Source organism: Odontomachus brunneus, unplaced genomic scaffold (assembly GCF_010583005.1).
Source record: "Odontomachus brunneus isolate Ranch 3 - 2012 unplaced genomic scaffold, Obru_v1 Obru_scaffold_177, whole genome shotgun sequence".
In the NCBI taxonomy this organism is placed as follows: domain Eukaryota; kingdom Metazoa; phylum Arthropoda; class Insecta; order Hymenoptera; family Formicidae; genus Odontomachus; species Odontomachus brunneus.
Window position 1 is genome coordinate 665,897 of NW_022639627.1, and position 21,626 is coordinate 687,522.

The following is a 21,626-nucleotide window of genomic DNA, read 5'->3' on the forward strand; positions in this document are numbered from 1 at the left end:
ATATATATATATATATATATATATATATATATATATATATATATATATATATATAAAAGTATGTTATAATATCTACCAAATAGATATTTGCTAATTTTTAGATATTTTTCTCTCATTGCTTTTACACGTTCGGTATTTGTTCGTTGAAATATAACTTGTGGTTTCTGGTCTCATAGATGCAAGTCACGTCGTTACAAACTTTAACTTTTGACCAGCTAAACTTGCACCCATAACTTGCGACCAGAGACCACAACATCTCAATCTTCGACGAACAAATACTATCTAGAATATAAAATATATTGTAAAGAATCCAAAGTGGGACAGAAACATTTGTGTGTCATTAATGTAAAAGTAATATCTCAGATAAATAATTCTTCTGAAAAAGTTATTTAACGCATATTCATTTAATTTCAATACATGACTCGTATTTTTAATAACTCGTGCAAGATTCTTTATTTTAAATATTTTGTATTTTAAAAAAGTGCTTACACCCTTCTGTTTCCTTCCTGCATGTAAATTTTGCTCTTTGTTCCGAAAATAAGAATTAATATTGAAATATTCGAATCACTTTGGAGCACATAGAAAAAATATAGTAAAAGTTTCAACCAATTGCTCACACAAGTATTCGCAGTCTTCTTCGCAACGTTTACTCAAATATTCGCGGATGTCAATGTAGCGATTGCGATCTCTCGCGACACAGCGCGCCCAAGCGTTTCTGCTCAATCTCGCCTCTTCGCTGTGATTTTTATCTGTGAGTGAAAGAGTAAGGAGCGAACGTCAGAAGTTGTTCGGCGACAATTTTACAGCCCGGGAAAGAGCGGGGCGGCGCGGGGGGTACGCGGACTCTGCCCAAGTAGTCGATCAAGCTATGAAAGTAGTTCGTACATAGTTTGGATTCCTGTGAATTACTGCCACCGCCGCCCCCGCCTCCGTTGTCGCACAGGAGAAGCCCGTATACTTTCGCGAGGCAACCAATTACCGTTCGGTTGACCGAGATCACGAAGTCAGCAGTATTGCGAACGATTGGCCTCCTAACGACAAATTTATCGCGCAGCAAAGCGAAGAGTACGACGATGTCGCGGTAAATTTGGAAGAATTTCTTCATCTTAATATTATAATATCCAACATAATTGTAGAGTGTGTGTGTGTGTGTGTGTGTGTGTACTATCGCGATGAAATAGTCGTCGAGAATCATCGAAATCAGCGAAATCCAACTCTACGGAATTGGACGTGCGACACCGATCGAACTCCCACGTGGCGAATTAATTAGCCGACGTCACAGAGAACGATGGGGAAGATCGCGAAAAGATCGTACATTGAATCCATAAATTCCGTGAGACTTCCCTGGTCCCGCGGACCATTTGCATATGGAACGAGCAGGAGGTGGTTCCATTTTGTAACGGCCCGTGAATAATCGTCAGTTCCGGCCGTCGCGAGCGAGCCTGGTCGCAATTCTTTTTCCAAGCTGACGACACGTCGCTTGCCGAAATTACGCTCGGTCTATTATGGCGCGGCAGGATCGTTTCTCGCGGATCTTAATTTAAATCGCATCGATTAACTAAAATTCACCGGGGTGGCTATGGCGGACAAATTGACGTCGTTTTAACACGATCAACAATGAACCTATCCGGTCGACTGTGAATCCATTTATCTTTCAGCAAGAGAGAGAGGGAGAGAGAGAGAACGATGGCATGGAGACTTCGCGATTGCTAATGACTTTTTCGCTAATTCCCGCACTTGCCCGGAAGTCAAACTGAAAATAAATTGCTCTCATCTTCCTACTTTCTGCAAACCTATTAAATAATGAAATCCGATTTAGAACGAAATGAATGCTTTCCTGTCTCTTCTATCTGCGCTCTCTCTCTTCTATTCTCTCTCGTTCTCTCCTGTTCTATCTATCTATCTGTATCCGGAAAGAATATTATAGTCCTTTTTCATATAAATTCTTTTCTATTTTACTATGTTTTTAGTAGTTCAGAAAAAGACTGTCAATAATGTATGTCTTGCCAAGGAAAATAGTTTACACTAGAAACATAATAAATTTCATTAGAAACATAGCAACCGTCTTAGCATATACTTCAGGTCTTATAATATAAATAACACATGTGAAATGAAAGAATAGTGTACTGAGAGAAAAATGTTTGATATTTGTAACTATAATCATATAGAGAAATAGTTACTATAAATTATGGTCAAGACAACCATTTTTTAGTCAATTGTATTATAATTTTAGTGATAATAATTTTATATGCATATTACTACCATTATCTTTACAAAAAACATGGTTGGGGTCAAATTGAGCCTGCAGAATGCAGAATGTCAATTTATTCCTCGGCTACAAAATCCCATAGTTATTTTTACGATAAAATTCCTTCCGTGTATTTATAAAATTGCATTCTTATTCGTCAATTTCGACCGTTTAAAACCGTTAGATTGGACGGACAGACTCGATTATTATTGCATTTCGTTCGCAAAGTGCGAACGAAAACGCTCAACTAGCGCGGTGCTCGAATAGCCTTCGACTGCTATCTCGTAAAATGGGAAATCAAAGAACAATCGAATGCACAAAGTAGATTTAATTAGCGCCAATCTCACGGCGATTGTAGGTTTCGCTGGCGTTAATTAGCGACGAGTAAATAAAAGTGTACCTTCCTGGGATTCGTCATTAGAGTCGCCGGAACGTTTCACGATAGGAGCAATTATTCGTTCGATCGTTATCCCGCGTTAAATTGAGAAGCGTCATTTCGCGAGCTACAATCGCTCTTCGTGAAAGTTATTAAAATCGCGAGGCGTTTTCGACGCGTACGCGAACACAGCGACCAGAGATTGTCCGACCACATCACGTCTACTTCTACTTAGCGATGTAACTTGATTCGTCCTGACGTAAACTTCAAACAGGGAACTCTGTATCCGTCGTGTTTCCTTGGAAATTCGCAAAGGACTGCAACACGTGCAGTCGAGGATTCTCCGTAACGTTTCTCAATTAAACCGCTGAACGAACAATGACGAAAATCTCGCGAGAAGATAAACGCGACCGTAAGCGTTATCGCTGCTTGACTTAGCGCGACTCCCAGACACCGTCTCACCTCACTGAGAAGAAAGAATAGTTGATCTAATTGAAATTACGCTTATTTTTCCCAACTATATCTTTTGTAGTAAAATGGTACTAAAATAACGGTAGTAAAATGGTAGTAAAAACGTCACTCGAATGTGGCGCTAATTAAATTTACTTGGTGCATTTGATCGTTCTTTGATGTCCCGTTTTACGAGATAGCAATTGCAAGCTATTCGAGCAACGGGCTGGTAACATGCATATAAGATTATTATCACTGGCATTAGAGCAGAATGTAAAATGATTTTCTTCGTCATTTACAGTAATTGTTTCTCTATGTGATTAGTGTTGCAAAATTTCCTCAGCCATAATTGATAGTAATTATTTCTCCGTGTAATTATAGTTGCAGACATTTCTTTCTCAATGTTCATTCTATCGGGATTCTGCGCTCAGGGACCGGCGCAACTTGAAAAATTGATTTAGCTGTCGTAAAGTCTTCTATCTCCTACGCGGCAGTCGTAGATAAGAATAAAAGGTAATGTTTCGGAAGGCTTTATAAAAAGCCACGATTGAATTATTCGACCTGCGCGAGTATCTTACATGTTTAACCGACGCTTTTTTATCGTACATTGTTTTCACTGTTTGCGCTAACTAACCGATTATTCGGAACGACCACGATAACGATCGTTTTACATATTTACGCGCAAAGTGCACATTACTCACCCGAATAATTATCGGAAAAAATCTCTCTATGCATGATATTTCATGTAAAAATACCGAGGGAACCTCTCTCGATAAAAAAAATATTTCTTCCATATCGACTTCTTTTATTTATTGCTTCTGTTATGCAATCAATCTTTTACACGGAGAGAATTTTTATTTGTAGTAAAAATTACTGTGTTGGATTTTGTAACTGAAGAAAATAGACCGACATTCTGCAGCAATTGACAATCTTTTGCGGGCTACTAAAAATTCTAACGAGACATGGTAAAATTCTGGCAAAACATAGATATACTACTCATACATATTTCTGGAATAAAAAATATAGCCGATTCTACAAAGAGAGAATATTGTAGTCTGTGTGTTGCTGAATGAATTCCTTTCAATTTTGCTATATTTCCAGTAGTACAAGGAAACAGATTGTCAATAAAGTCTATTTTGTTAAGAAACATAATGTATAATTGTAGCAAAACTTACTCTTTAACGAGAAAGACCTTACTGACGGTCTACTCTTCTGCACTACTAGAAACATAGCAAAACTAGCTTAAACTACCTAACGTTGCCCGAATTATCACAAAATATCAAAGAGATGAAATCAAGGGGAGGGGATAGAGCGTTCATATTTCACGGTAGCTTATATTTTCCGCAAAGTCCTGAAGAGTACCTATGCAAAATTTTGTCCAAATCGGTCAAAGGGTTCAGAAGTTTATAGAGAACAGACAGAGAAACTATTTTACATATATATGTATATATATATATATGTTTAGATTGAGAAAAATTTATTCAGAAAGAAACTACAATATTATCTCTGTGTAAGAGCAGATGTAATTTTGATCCTAAAAATATACAGAGTGTCCCGTCACTACCGCATTATCTTTTAAGGGCGGATTCCTGAGATAATTTGAATAAAAAAATGCTAATGGCGAGGCTATAATACTTTTCAAATTATAAACGATTAAAGTTGACCAATTATACTGGCTAAAGTACGCGCGCTCAGGTACGGTATAACACACAGGTGAATGCACATGTCGTCCCTTTTTCAAATATTGATACAGAAGTTCCATACAACAACATATATAATAATAAACCGCCTTTTCTATCATTTAAATAAACATATCGCAAATAATAACAATTTCGCCAAAATGTTACGAATAAAAATATCACACAATACATTTATGAGAATCAATAAGCTGTCACACATTTGACGTTTCTTTCAGAGATTTACAACTAATTTCATACCTTATACAAATTCTCACTTATGTGCATACACCTGTACCATTATGTGTTATACCGTACCTGAGCGCGCGTACTTTAGCCAATATAATTGATCAACCTTAATTGTTTATAATTTGAAAAGTATTATAGCCTTGACATTTTTGTATTAGGATTTTTCTCTTCAAATTTCCTCAGGAATCCGTCTTTAAGAGATAATGCGTCAGTGGCGGGACGCTCTGTATATGAATAATACACATCTTGTGCCACGTGACGTCCAATTGCAACACATTCCTAGCATTGTCATAGCTCGTCCAACCAAGCCCGAAAGGGGTAAAAATAATTTTGAGTGTGTATGGCCGAAACACATAAATCGTTACCTTGACAATGAAATACGACGAACGGTACGATTCGATTCATCTCACGGTGGGATTCATCTCGAAATAAAAATAGACGACTATAAGAACGTTTTTGGTACGTGCGCAATATATAGTTCTCATAAATCTAAACACGAAGTTCAATATATCCAGTTGCGCAGGTGATCCAGTCCGATGTTGGAGATATACGTTACAGCTGAATTTTCGCTAATTTCACGCACGCAATTTGCTCGGTATTGCGGCGTATGAAAACGTAATTACGGCCGGGGCGACTAAATGGTTACGGAGGCACGTCTTGTTTAGTACCGGAAGGATCATAAAACATTCGCGGATAACTGTCGTATTTAATGCCGCTCATCACATGTACCTCCCGCGATTTCATTTAATCCAAATATAAAATCCGCAAAATCCGCGGTGCGCGCGCGCGCGGAAACGCATATATACACAGTGTCCCAGACTCCCATTCGCAATTTTGGTGGGAACGTAGAACGAATTGAGGTGAATATAAAAATCTTATGCCGTTTTGCGGTATAGGACTTTCCCTATGCTCTACGTTCTCATAAAAATTGCGGAGGAGAGTCTGGAACATCCTGTATATATATAATAATTTCTTTCTTCCTCTCCAAGGCTGACGCAATAGACGATATTGTTCTTTACCAACGTGATTAAATTCCGTCTGAACAAGTTAACAAGAAGCTCGGAACTTCGGTTTGAGATACACGCTGTGCAAGAGCGCGCCCGCCTAGGAAGAGTTAAAGTTGGAGAGGCGGTCTTAACCGCATTCGCGAAATGAAGCCGAGGTCTCTCTTCGGCGCGAAATGATCCCCCGTTACCGCGCTCGTTGCAATGAAGCTCGACGGCAGGGGGCGGGGGGAGGATTCTTCGAAGAAAAATTAGTTGATTAAATCCGAAGCACGTAGAAAAAACATCGGACAGGTCTAATGCGCGCGGTGCGTGTCGGTGCTTAATAAAACGTGGCAGGGATTAATGTGGGTTTATTGTAGGCCGTTAAATTAGTCAAGCAAACTCGAGAGCAAATAAAAAACCCCGTTCCCTTCCGAGAATCGTCGTGCTCTTATTATCGTCGTGACTTAATTGGCCTGCAATGTAAACGTGCTTGCTTTCAGCAAAATTATGGGCGATTTCGACTTTCCGGTCAATATGTTCTCACACGTGCACACGCGCGTGTATGTATGTATGTGTGTGTATGTGTGTGTGTATGCAAGCATCTGTGTATGCGTGCAATAAAGGTCGAGTTTGATTTTGTGGATCGAATAAATAGAAAAGAAGCGGATGCTCGCCCAGAAAGGAAGGGAGAAGCGAAAGCATTTGCTTCGAAGTAAAAGCACGTTGTAAAACCGCATCCTACGTTTCCGTATGAATAATTTTCTGTTCTTACTACTACGAGAGACGCGCTCGGAAGCGCGCGATGGTAAACATCTTTCATCATCGCTGTCACGACCGTACGTAGCTGTTTTCGCTTGTTCTCGCCAACATCGAATGCTTTCCTTTATTCAAATACACTCGCAATCTTAGTTATAGTCGTATCAAAATTCTGCTCTTATCTTAGATCTGTACTTCCTCGTACATGCGTGCGTATGTGTATCTGTTGCACCTATAATTATGCTCTACACCGAGAAAATATTGTAGTAAAAATTATCTTAAAATTATATTTTTTTTCGCAATATTTTTTGTAAAATTGAAATGTGTGCTAAAATTGTAGTATAGATTACTAAAGAAATAGTCAATTTGCCCATCTACAGAATATATAATTATTATATATAATATATAATAATATTATATAAATATACATTATATATATTATATATAATATAAAAAAATATTCAGTTAATTACAATAATCTTGTAACAGAAGATTAAACATGCATGTTATATTTAAACAAACATATAGGCTGCAAAAATTTTATTGTAGTTTCTGCTACTATATTTTCTCCGTATAGAATTGCACGATCATACAAATTATAACTAAAAAAATACATAAAAAAATATATATATATAAATCTTAGCCACACTTGAACCAACTGAACCTAATTTTATCTAACTTAGCTACATTTAAAATTTTCCGCAATTCTCATTCTCTTTCCCTGTTATTTCCCTCTGATCGCTTTTATTCTTTCGTGTTTGAAACTTGTCTCCTTCTTTGATACTTTGAATAGGACGGATTAAGCTCTTTCGATTGTAGGTAACTCCCCGTTTCTACTTAAAGCCGCTGAACCCATCTGAACTGAAATTTTCATATTTTTTTAAGCTGCCCTCCTACGAATATCTAAGCGAAAAATCGCACATTTGCTACTTGAGACGCAAAGTAGGAATCTCCCATAAAGATAACATCTATCAAGATAAGATCTATCGTAACCTGCTTTTGGAATTTGTAAACATGTTGGCAAGCTGAAGTTGAAAGTAGAGAGAAACGGAATTTCGACTCGGGAAGTGCAGAAGACTGCATCCTCGGACACATACGCGAGTACTCCGAACGAACATTACGCCCTTATTTATACTTTCCCGAAGTGGTCCCTGCGAGATAAATAAAAGCAATGCCGGTTGTCCTACTTCGTCCACGTACGACCTAGGTATCTAGTTTTTTCCCTCTCAGTGAGTCTGGACGAGTCGCGCGAAAACCGAGACATGCTATTTTCGCTGCGTGCGAGTTGAATAACAACGATCGGGTTTCCCGTCTGCAGACGCGAACTCGAGTTTCTCTGGTCAGAGTTAGGACAAAACATGATGATTCCTGATTGGCCTGCATTCTGCTCGCTATTTCTAGGTGTGATGGGAATGAGAGGGAGAAACTCTAGTAAGTAACTCTAGTAAGAGAAAAGCTCTAAGAGCCCAGAAACATACAAAGAAATTTGAACAGTGAGACTTTGAACAGAATCAATAAGAAAATTGACCAATCACGATCGACCATTTCTGGATAGTAAAGAGAATCGTCGACTGTGATTGGACAATTTTCCCACTATTTGAGTTTTTCTATGTGTCCCCTGCCTAAGACTGAGATAAAGCACGCTGCAGTTTTACCCACTCTCGTTCACCCGCTAACTCACTTCCTCCCTGCAAATGGCGGACGGTATCCCAATTCGAGGAACTTTATTGTGTCTGTCTTTCTCCGTTTTTTCGAGCGCACTCGGTAACGCGGTTTTATACGAGCCACGGTCACACGAGGTGTTCCGGCGACCTACATCTTTTTAAAACGACATAATTTTACGCGACAAATCTCTTCTCTTCCACGATATATTTCTTGACCCTCAAAACGGAACTTTTGGATTTCTTATCGTCAGCCAATGCAATTACGACATCAAATCTATCGTTCCTGTGTTTGCTCGTAATTTTTAAAAGTTTAAAGATCAAACGCGAACGCCTCACTCTTCACTCAGGGATGTTATTATAATACCTCAGCGGTATTATATCTCGTTAACTTACACGTTACCGTATTGCGATAATTTGCTCGCCCGTGCGCCATAAAAATGCATGCACCGGCGGAGTTCCGGTTTACAACGCGTAATTAAATTCCAAGTGGCCGGAGAGTGTAGCTGAAGTAATTAGCCCGTTACGCTCGCTCCGAAGCTACGCTTTCAGAGCGCGGCTGGCAATCGCGAGAACTCGCCCGACCCCGGTGATCGCGACCCCGATTTCTCGCGAATTTTCGCGACTTATTCTCGCCATCTTGGCAACTCGACAAAAGAGGCCTGCCGAGAGCGCGCAGGTAGCTCAACAGGTAGCTCCGAGAACACGACCCCCTCTTTCCCTGCCCCCTCGTGCCCGTCGGTATTTCTCTGTCGTTCTTTCATATTCTGCATGTTGGCGTCGGCGAACTGTCACGGCTACGCGCGCGAATTGCGCCTGATACATTCCTCGCACCGCTTCACCCTTTGACACGGGGGATGAATCAAATTTGAACGGCGGCCGCGTCGGTCCCGACAAAATGCGTTTAAATAAACCTATTTGTTTACGCGGCGAGCGACACCGACTTGTTTATCGCGAACGGCGCGCTCGCTTTTACGCTGTCGCGCTTCGATATTAATTTCGATGGGAATGCGGCCAGCGTCGTCGTTCCGGTCGCGTGTGTCGAAACAATTCATTCAGAAAGCCCCACAAAACGCGTTAAAAATCTCTTCCCCCCGCCCCATCCCAAGAATGCCGGCGGAATTAACGACGTGTGCAAAATATCAGCAAATATTATATAGTATTCTACATGATATCCAACCATTCATAACACAAAGTGCGTTTAAATAAACCTATTCGTTTACGCGACGAGCCATACCGGTTTGTTTATCGCGAACGGCACGTTCGTTTTTACGCGGTCACGCTTCGATATTAATTTCGATGGAAACGCGGCCAGCGTCATCGTTTCGGTCGCGTGTGTCGAAACAATTCATTCAGAAGGCCCCACAAAACGCGTTAAAAGTCTCCTCTTCCCCTCACCCCATCCCGAGAATGCCGGTGGAATTAACGACGTGTGCAAAATATCAACAGTATTATATAGTATTCTACAGAGCATCCAACCATTCATGACACACCCGTTGCACTGCAGATGGAACTCATGAAACTGAACACAAGGTTCCTCTCCTCCATTTCGCAAACAACCGCTGAAAATCACACCCACGCCAGCCATGATAATAAAGATCACTCACCGCGTACTGCGCGCTCTCACGTGTTGCCACCGGCTGCCTCATCTTCTCCAGGTCCAAGGAGCGCAGTTTCTGCGGGACGAAGCGTCGGAAAAAGCGCAACCTAATTACGCGCGCGCTCATTATAACGACCAACGTCGTCCGGTACTTAACGCTCGCCAACGTATACTAGCGGGTCATCTCGGACGAATAAACAAAGCTCGGCGTAAACGCAATGCGCCTGACACGGCTCGCGAATACGAAACACGTCCGACTCGTCGCGGCCGTCGTCGCCGTCGTCGTCGTCACGTGCCGCGAACTGCAAATCACGATCTGCGCGCCCGGCGTTCTCGCAGGACACGCGTATACGACACGCGAGTCTCGTTGCACAATAGATTCGACCGGACCGCCTTACGTAGACGAGATAAAGGCCATCATACATAAAATTCCGTAAGAACTTAAATCTTAAGCGTAAGGAAATCGACCAATCCCAATCGAGTATTCGGCTCTTCGTAATAATGGAGAAGTTAGGAAGAGCCGAATACTCGATTGGGATTGGTCGATTTCCTTACGCTTACGATTTAAATTCTTACGGAATTTTGTATGTGATGGCCTTAATACTGCACAATCTCTAGCTATTTACGATAATTCGAGTTGGAGTAAATACGAGTTAGTTTCACTAGGATCGAGAAATATGATAGGCACAAGCGTCTAATATTTTCATGATTTATGACAACTCAATGCTGTCCGATAAATCGAGTAGAATAGAGTTAGGGTAGTATAGCGGATAGTATATGTATAAGAATTAACAGTATCAGGTAACATAGTTTCGTAAAATATGTAACAATAATATTACGAAACAATGATTTATTACATTTTAGAAAAATTAGAAGCACTAAATTAAATTATGAAAAGATATCATGTATTTGTGAAATATTCAATAATAATAGATTAATAATAGGTTAGAATAATTGTTTTCTACTTTTGAAATATTTTACAAATACATGATACCTTTTCATAATTTAATTTAGTGCTTCTAATTTTTCTAAAATGTGACAACTCATTGATTCGTAATATTATTGTTATATATTTTACGAAACTATGTTACCAGATATTGTTAATTCTTATACATATACTATCCGCTATGCTATCCTAACTCTATTCTACTCTACTCGATTTATCGGACAGCATTGAGTTGTCCAATCACAGTCGTTGATTCTTGGACCGTAAAAAAAATCAGCGACTGTGATTGATCAATTTGCTTACTGTATATACGTTTTATTGCTTAAGTTTTTCTGTGTGCCATGGCTCTAACGGTCGCGCCAAACGTAAAAATGGTGCCAACACAAGATCAATTGTACTTGTACAATTGTCGCGCGGTAGGTCGATCGGATGCATCGATTGGATATCATATGGGGGATTGCTAGGGACTGTGGGGAGACTCTGTGGCTGCGTTTGGAAACGTCACTCGAGTACTCTTCCTCTCTTTTTATCTCACTCTTGTATCTCGCTCACTCCAACGTAACGGGTACACTTGGGTGACGTTTTCGAACGCAGCCGTTTGTTCGAGTTGCTTGAACTTTTAGGGCCGATTGTTTCAACTTCTTGATAAACTACCTGACAGTTAAATCACGTGTTTGTCTCTGTCCAATTTGAAAAAAAAAAAACGAAGACAGACATATGATTTAACTCAGGTAGTTTGCCAAGAAGTTGGAACAATCAGCCCTTAATATTTCTGCATCTAATGCCCGTTGCACACTAGTAACGAAATCCAATTTCTTCTAAAGAGAAGCCAGAAGTGTGTAACGGGCATTAAATGTAAAAGTGCTAAAAGCGCAAGCAACGCGAACAAACTTTGTAAGGAATTACTAGGGGTTCTAGAAGTTCCTCACCCGATAGACATCACCACGAGAGTTATCGATGCAGCCAATCTAAGCTTAAAAAGGACTCGGGCGCCGTGATTGGCCGAGATCGTCGCGCGAGACGGAAGGTAGAGCGACTTGAGCGAAAGCGACGATCAGTAAGAGAGATGGTTGTGTCTGCAAACGCGTGAGAAAGAGACTGATATCCACTCTTGAACACAATGTCTTTTAATAGAGATCCTGTAATAAGAGATCTGACACCATATGTCAACGTTTTGATTAGCTGCGTCATGTTTGGGTCCCTGCTTCCGGTTAGAATCATTAGCTGAATGGCAACACAAGCAGTGGTCTGTTCTTTTCAGCTGCACTGGCTGCACTGACTGCACTGCTGAACTGGTGCAATGAGTTAAAGTGAGATAAGTATACTTCCGGTTTGGACCCAAACATGACAAATCTAGTATCTACAGGCGACGGTGTCCGTTCTCTTATTAAAGGATCTCTATCCTTTAATTTATTACAGTGACATCTTTTCGTAATTGGCGATACCTGGCAAAGTCAAGATAAACAACAGTTTCGAACTTATATTCATGCGATTTCTATAAATACGGCGTGCCTCTCGTATCTCTCGTGATGTATTTTTGCTCTTGCTTTTAGTTTTAGTGGGTTCACTTCGAGAGAGGTGTCTCAGTTTGAAAGTTCTTCGCGGACAAAGGACTCCTCCTCGCCGTCCTGCTCTCGGGCTGTAAGTAACGAGTAGTCACGTTGATAGGAGGATCGTGTGATGTCGTCGCGAGGTACTTCGACGGTGTCAGACTTACACTGTCCACCTTCGCAGGATCTCAAGCTCCTGAATGTCTCACGTTCGGCTCCTCTACCGCACGTCTTGACGTTACTGGAACACGTCTCGATTGGTCGCGCCGGAGAGACTGATGTTTCCTTTACCCCGACAGAGTATTCGGAGTCTCCGTTACACACTCCGAACGTCATACTCGAGTCGCACGGCGATGATTCCGTCAGCTCCTGATCGCTGTATGTCTGCGTTTTGTTCGAAAAGAACGTGCACGACTCGATCACGTACGTCAGATTGGTCTTTTTACTTTTGGAGGACATCGCGCTGTCCAACGAAGTCGACTCCTCGTCTGCGTCAATAATGCCAAATTCTAAGGTATATTCATAGACAAGTCTTATATTCATCAGTCAGATCTTATATTTAAGATCGTCTTAAGTTCATCTTCCGATGCAGATCGTTTCATTAGCTACAGAATATCTGAAGATGAACTTAAGACGGTCTTAAATATAAGACTCGACTATGAATACCAGCCTAAGGCTCCGGTTACCTAATCTTTTAACCATCGAAACTCTTCTCATAAATTTGTGTTAACTCTAGGTCGTTAAATGCGATTATATGTGAAATCTTTTTAAAATGACAGATTAGAGACGATATTACATAATTTTATTGACGGGGGAAATTTGAGAAGTATGTGGAAACTCGGGATGAAGTTTTCTTTGCTCTCATCAATTGCTTCGTCCTACTTTCCTAACTGAGGCTTGAAGAATTTTAAGCTGTTCAAAAGTTATACCACATCCACGACAATGGTACCCGGAAATCAGATAGTTAAATAATATATCTTGAAAATGCAACAAATAATAAGAAAATGGAATTACAACTATACTGGATAGAAGGGTGAAGTAAAAACGTATCTATCAATAGAAAAAGTTCGAGTCAATACGCAGAATAAACGAAATGCGGGACTTGGGGATTGCACATATCAAAAAGTTCAGTTTACTCTTGAAAAAAACTCGTTATTTCCGAAATTGTCTCGAGTGAACGAATTTTTTTTTCGAAAAAAAGAGAAATTACTTTTAAACACGTTACGTTTTTTAAACAAAACGGATTTTGAGATCCTTTTATGAAAAGGAAAGGAAAACAGAAAGAAAATAAGGAGGAGGGAAGGAAGAGAGATTACTTTTGCTCTTTGAAATCTTAAATGAAATCTTCACGAACGGTAGGGTGAGTTCTTTATCCTTAATAAATCTCCGACAAATTCCACGCTAATACCTGTTTCGCGTCGATCGGGCGTCTCGTCCTCCGCGTAGTCGAAGTACAATGACGGCGCTAAAGCGCTGTCTCTGCTGCACGCCGTTCTCTTAATTCCAGAAGTTATTATCGCTTCGTTCCCCCCGGATCGGCAGAGTTTTTCGCGCGACGATAACCTCCGCGGAGCACCCTTCGAGCATCGATCCACGCGGAACGTGACTTCGCAGAGGGTACGATTCAGCTGCTCGATTAGATCTTGGATGTAAGACAGCGTGGGAGTGTCGCCTTCTTCCTCGCTGATCTTCGCGGCGCTACGCAGCTCCTCCAGTGCTTCTGCAAAAGCGAGACTATTCGCGCACTCCCGTGTCTCCTGTCTCCGCAATTTTGCGCGACGTGTTACCGCATGCGGAAAAACGAATTTTTCACCGCCTTCCAAATTACCGCGAGATCCGCGCACGAAACGACACTGCGCTACATGCGCTCGATTATTGAATCGAGTCGGACTTCTTGAATAAATATCGACACCGATCCCGCTTCGTGATATGTCTTCAACGCGCAAAAGGAACGCACCCACTCCGATAATTGTTCATGTAGGAGTGTTGGAGTCTCGCGCAGATTTGTTCGAGCGAATAATTTCGTCGAAGCCTAAGATCTCTCTGTATTAACAGCCGTTACTTGAAACTTTTCTCAACTGAGAGACTCGGATTTTAATTTAAAGTTAGCTGTGAGTTTTTCAGTTGAATATCACGATTGCAAATGTAACGCTAAATTCAAGTCTGAATATCTTATAAAATTTTACATAAAACATTCAGATTTGAATTCAGAGTTGAGACGAGAGTTTTTCAGTTATATAGCAAATACAGATTTAGGCCATCCTAAATATTTATAGTCCTTATTTGAGGTGTATTTCACGTAAGAGATTTCCAGATCTGAATGTTAAGTTATATCAGAGTTTTCTATTTACATCACACGATATTTGTGACATTATATTTATAATTACGATTTAACGGAAAATTTTAAGTTTAACTCTAAGATCCGTAATTAATAGTCATTACTTGGAAATTATCTCGAGTGAAACATTCATATTTCAAGTAACAATTATTAATACAAGCCATAGATATCACATATATTATAATTCAACCGAAAAACATGGATCTAATCTTGGAAAAGTTTGAATAATAATATCTCGTACGAGACAAGTTTCAAATGGGCAGCTATTGATACGAACCTAACTTGTCTGACTGGATCTATTCATTCGGCAATATCGATTCAAGACACAACGAGGCTTTACATAAAACGAATATTTGTCTGTACGTTCGAAAAGTCACGTTTCGTTTGCGTACGGATACTGCGGTGGTCTAGTTTTATTCCGCTTGGCGGAATAAAAATTCCTCGTGATAAGAGGCGTCAACGCTAACACATTAGAGCACTGCAGTGTTGCATTGTTTTCACCCCGTTTTTTCTATCTCTCTCTCTCTTTCTCTCTTTTTCCTCTTTTTTCATATAGTCCGAGCACACATTCGCGTCCTCCGACCAGAGCGGCCTCAAATATTCGGACCAACTGTTTTAAATGCCCCTTTCAAGCGACTCGCATAACGTAAAATTGCGGAGCACATTACTCGTCAGGCCGGGTGAAAAGCGTCGGCCGAAGTGCAACGGCGGTATTGCGTTGGGGTTCCAACGAGAAGTTGCGAGGACAGTTTAAATAAAGGAGCCTCGCTGAAATTCCGGAAGAACAGTGTACGGCGATCGTGCGCGAGAAACTCGTTGGTCCGCGAACTGCCGCCGGGCCAAGTCGGACATCGACCGACGTGGTACTTGGGACTGACGGTTTTTAAGAAGTGGAATCGTCACCGGCGAAACGACCCAACATCGCCAGACAGTACGCCTTCAGAAGACCGGCGTGGAAGATCCACTTGTTCGAGCTCGCCTCCTCCGCACGCTCCCGAGAACGTGCCGCCTCGCGCAACGCCTCCACGTACTTCCCTCCTTCTAAATGGCAGCGTCCGATTTCGTGATGCAGCCAGGCCCGCGGCACGGGATGCTCGACATGGACCGACACGTTCTCCCAGGCGCGCGCGGCCGCTCGTAGGCAGCCAAAAGTGAGGTGCACCTTGCCCAAAGTCACCAGAGCCTGCGATAGGTGCACGACGTCGTTGATGCTCAGCGACAGACGTACCAGCGTGGCGATGTGCTCGCACGCTCGGTCATGCCTCCCCAGAGCCGCATGGATCAGGGACAAGTAGTGGTGCGCCGGTATCTTGTGTCGGCGAGGATCGTCCAGGTCGGGTGACAACGCCAGCAGGTCCTTGGCGAGCTTCAACGAGCTCCGCATCTTGCCAGAGTCGAAATTGCCCTTTAGTTTCCTTAGGATCGCGTCGGCGTGGCTGTTGACGCCCTCCAAGGTCGCTCGGGATCGGTTCAGTCGGTTGATCAATGGTCCTAGCGCAGGGAAAGTGTCTTTGGACGGTCTCTTGCGAGTATCGAGGTATCTGAAAGGAAGAACACAAGAGTTCATTCCGATCGTAACGTCGAGCAGTTGATAACGTTGGAGTTCTCAGCCGGCGAGTGGAACTCGTGAGAATGTGAAAAAGCATATTTTGCTGGTTCAGGTAGAATTCTAAATATCACAATGAAAATTTATCGCTGTTTTTTTGTATTAGCCAGAATATCGTCTGTAGTACATAAAAAGAATGGATAGCAGCAGCAGCATTCTAGCGAAATATCTGCTATCAAATTTAAGGTATGAGGATTGTATATTCGTTTGTCTCTCGTTTCTAGTATCTCTTGTTTACCAGCTACTTCTATGAATGTGTGGCCACTCAAAAAAATATATTTCGCTGGTCCAGATAGAACTTTAAATGTCACAGTCAGAATTTATCGCGGTTTTTTATATCTGTTAGAAAATTTCCTGCCGTAGAAAAAATTTACAGTAGCAATATTTTAATAAAATATCTACTAGACAAAATCAAGTGAATGTACGAATTATATATTCTTTTGTTTCTCGTTACTAGTACTTGTTATTCGTTAGTAGTACCTGTTACTCGTTATTTGTGTACACTACAGTCATTTTTACACGAAGTGTGATCACTCAAAAAAATGTTTCGCTAATCCAGATAAAATTTTAAATGTCACAGTCCGAATGTATCACTGTTTTTCTGTATCTGCTAGAAAATTGTCTGTGATATGTAGAAAAATGTATAGCAGAAGCATTCCAGCAATATCTGCTATCAAATTGGAAATAATTCATTGAAATAAATGCAAGGATCATATATTCGTTTGTCTCTCGTCGCTAGTCTCTCTTTTAAGTGTCTACCACACTTTTACAAAAAGTGTAACTGACCTTAATCTGGATGGATGCTACAGAGAGACTGCCTTGTGCTAAATTTCACAAATAGAAAAATCCTGTCTCTACTATCTATATTGATAAAACAAATGCGATGTTTGCTAGGCATTTATTTTAACAAATTTCTTGTATTTAAATAATTTTCGCTAAAATTGCTAAATCACTTTTTTGAACGGATAGTCCCGGTCTACAAAAGATGATTAAGTCGTAAGCTTTAAGAAGTTGACCAATCACAGTCGAATGTGAGGAGAACGATCGACTGCGATTGGTCAACTTTCTTCAGACTTAGGGCTCAATGATAAGCTTACCTATCGTAGATCGGGATTAATGAAACTTCATCCTTTATAGCCTTAATTCTGATCTTTGTTTTTATCTTTTTCTTTCTCTCCGACACTGTGCAATCCGCCAAAGTAATTAACGTCGAGTATTATAAAAGATCGTCTACAATAAGAGTAAAATATGGCTGTAAGAAGTAAGAGATTGACCAATCACAGTCGATTATTCTTCTCACATTCGACTGCGAATAGACAATTTCTTACTTCCTACAGTCATGCTTTACTCCCATTATAAACGATCCTTTTGAAGATCGCGATAATTGAGAAAATGCCGGTCACTGCGAACACGGAGAAGCTTTTCAGAAGCCTTCCACTCGAGGTGGCAGTTTTCGGGAACCTCCCTTGGGAATTCCCTTCGTCGCTAAAAGTACGTAAGCCTGGCGAATGGATTTTACACCTACCTGAAGATACCGGAGATAATCGATAATCGGTCGGAAGACTTGCAGGCATCATGAGACGCTCTGAGCACCGCGCTCTCAGGACACGAAGTCACCCTCGAAATTACGTCGCTTCTCGCACTCGCCGACAGTCTCGTCGAGCTTTTCTCCGGATTACTCCACGAGCTTATCGCGGCCGTGGTACGTCGTGCTGCCACACTGTGGCTGCTGTCGTGCGGACACACGGTGGCTGCCCGATGATACAGCACCAATGCCGACTCGTACTCGCCGCTGTATAATTCATGCGTGCCGAATTTCAAATCACGCTCGCTGCTTGATAAATTATTGCAATTAATAGTTTACGCGAGCGGGATTTAATACAAAGTTGTTAACGAAAAATTATTAAATCATCACTACTCTATCGACACACGTTAATTGCTAGACGAATTTTATACTTCCTGGTACCTGTGCCGCGATGAAATGTTCATTGTCGCAAGCGCACAATGATGAAATATTGCAAAATATGATTAATTCAACCGTATCATCGCCACGTAACGCGTAGCACATTTGTTTCGATAATTATTTAAAACAACTATCCTCACCTCCGATTTTAATGGAAATAGGCTCATTCGACGCGTTTTTGCATAAAATAAAAGAATCTGGTCGAAAAAATTGTCGCTCTGCCGCGCGAAGCGAAATATTTAACGTTAAAGTTAGTCACATCCAAGGTTAAGGAATCTGTCATCTGAACGTAATGCGAACTAAGCCTGTACTGAGATGCGTTCAACAATGCACTGAATTATTTTCTGCTATAATTTAGGTCTTATATAAATTTTTGTTTTTGATTAAAACAGAGAATTTACATATACAGGGTGTCCGGTAACTGATTGAGCAGCCGCCGTGTACGAGTAGAACAGGTCAAAATAATCATAAAAGTTATATACCATTTTGAAATTTTTTCAATATTTATTCTGTAATTAATTAAAACGAATTATAAATATATTAATTAATTAATATATTTATATATTAAATTAATTAATATATTAATTTAATATATTAATTATATTTATATATTAAATTAATTAATATATTAAATTAATTAATATAAACGAATGAGCTTACGAGAAGCGGTAGAACAGACTCTGTGTGTAAAAGAAATGGCTTATCTCTTAGTAACGATGAGTAAACAGTTGATTTCGAGGTGGAATAACAAACGACACATATACGTTTCTCCGCCTCGAAATCAGCTGTTTACTCATCGTTGCTAAGAGGCAAGCCATTTCTTTTACACGCAGAGCCCTACCGCTTCTCGTAACCTCATTTGTTTATACATCTTAATTAATTACATAAAATAAATATTTACTGCTAAATTCTCTGCTTTAATCAAAAACAAAAATTCATATAAAACCTAAATTATAGCAGAAAATAATTGAGTGCGTTGTTGAACGTATTTCAGTACACGGATGTTCATTAATTGAATCCTTTTTCGATGTAGAATAGTGTAGATGAGTGTACCATCTCCAGGCGCGTTCATCTACACTTGTCTACATTCAAAGGACTCAATTAATGAACACCAGTGTACAAGCCTAGTTCGCATTACGTTCAGATGACAGATTCCTTAACCTCGGATGTGACTAACTTTAACGCTAAATATCTCGCTTCGCGAGGCAGAGCGACATTTTTTTCGGCTAGATTCTTTTATTTTATGCAAAAACATGTCGAATGAGCCTATTTTCATCAAAATCGTAGGATAGTTTTAAAAAATTACCTTTATTTCAGTGAGAGTCATCAGCGTTTCCCATGACAATGAACGTTTTAACAATACTTTTTCGCGCTGGAGTGGAATTTCCAATTGGCATTTGTTACAATTGTGTAACACGAAGCTCTAAGCGTGACAAAGATAAAAGTGCAAAAATTTCATCGGGCTATACATATAACAAAGATAAAGATACAAAAATGCAACGTCTATTTGATAATTTGTTGAATGTGACTGGTGATTCCAATGACAAGCAACGCGTTAACAAATACGTTATCACGTTAGAGTAAGATTTGCAATTGACATTTGGTGCAAACACGTAGCAGAAAGCCACAAATATGATAAAGAAAAAAGTGCAAAAATGCATGCAGCACATACATCTGATAATTTGTAAAATGTCTCAGAGTCATTTGTGTTTGAAAATGAAATGTTGTGTGAAACCACACAAACATGACGTTGGGATTACACCTGTGAGACTTGCGAGAGAAAAAACGACGGTTGCCTCATTGGTGCCGCGGGCCGCGGGCTGTTTATGGATCCACCGAGATGCACGAGGAGGAAGGGAGGAAATCTATTTGCGGAATTAAAACTCTCATGGCTACCCGCGAAAGCTAAATAACAGTCTGTTTGCAAAGCGATATTCCCGTCGAATGTTCTTTCAGGAAGACGACGTATTGGCAATATTTCCGATATTTCCCATGACCCATTTTTTCTCCCAGGAGCGACCAAAACGCTTGTACTTCACCGCCGACGATAGGCTGTACGTTGGCTTGATAACATGTTTTAAATTCAGAATAGTCCGCTCAGTAAAGTTATGCAACGTTCTATCGATAATAATTTCGCCTCGCTGCAACGCGGCCCGACGAAAGTTTGCAGTAAATGAGTAAATGAGAATATAACGAAACGCATCATAACGCAGGTATCTACATAGAAAAAGAGAGAGAGAGAGAGAGAGAGAGAGAGAGAGAGAGAGAGAAAGAGAGACATGTAGATATATATTACCATTTTAACGAAAAGCATCGAATGATCTAGACTCACCGGTCCGTTAAAATGCACCTTAACAATACGCCATGCGATATTTGCAACAGAAAGCTTCGTAGCCTTCTGTGGGAGCTTTTTATCGCTCGTTGCACGCGTCAATCAGTCCGTATACGCATAAAATATCGACAGCTCTGACATAACTAAGCTAATAGAAATATATTGTGATCATTTCTACATTCATCTGTCCAGATCCGATTTCCAGATGAAAATTACAGGACGTGAAAGCGCACAATGGCTTTTCCTGCCTGTTATTGTTACACGTATTCACCGGCCGACGCAGGCGCACGAGTCCTTCTGGACGAGGCCAGAGCGGACCAAAAGAGACGAGACAAAGCGATAACGCCGTATAGAAGCGCAGACAGGACAGTTCGGAAATTCATCATTGTAAAGAGGAAAAAACCAATTAAGAGTCAGCGCGCTTTTTAACGCCGAATCGATCGTCCGTGTCCCGAGAGCCACGGGAGCGACCCTCTACTCCGGGTATTGTGTCGTTCAGGGCCGCGAGAGACCACCGGCGTCACGCTCGCATTGAATTCGCCGAGCTAATCAGAAGTCATGAAATATGAAATAGGACGCGAGATTGATGCGGCTCCACGTTTAATATCATTAACGAGTATCGATCACGTTACCGTTGGCACAGCTCGTCCGCTTGACGGTGCAGGGCTTGCGCATATTGCCGGACATTTCCGCGCAACGACGACTTCGAGCTGCTCGCCTTCGCTTGAAGACGCGCACGACTCTCCGCGTGCTCCACGACCCGTCTCGTGACATCGAGATCGCGCCCGTCGTCGAGCTCCAATACGGTGGACGTGGCCATTCGCGTGGCATTCGTGAATCTCTCTCTCTCTCTCTCTCTCTCTCTCTCTCTCTCTCTCTCTCTCTC

The 21,626-nt window shown here is 41.0% G+C and overlaps 1 protein-coding gene and 1 pseudogene across 1 annotated transcript in view; one reads left to right on the forward strand and one right to left on the reverse strand.

Moving 5' to 3' along the window:
* LOC116851521 overlaps positions 1-21,626 on the forward strand; it is a 146,590-nt gene that overhangs the window by 106,389 nt on the left and 18,575 nt on the right. The gene's annotated exons all lie outside the window — the stretch shown is intronic.
* Positions 12,405-21,560, reverse strand: LOC116851534 (annotated as a pseudogene).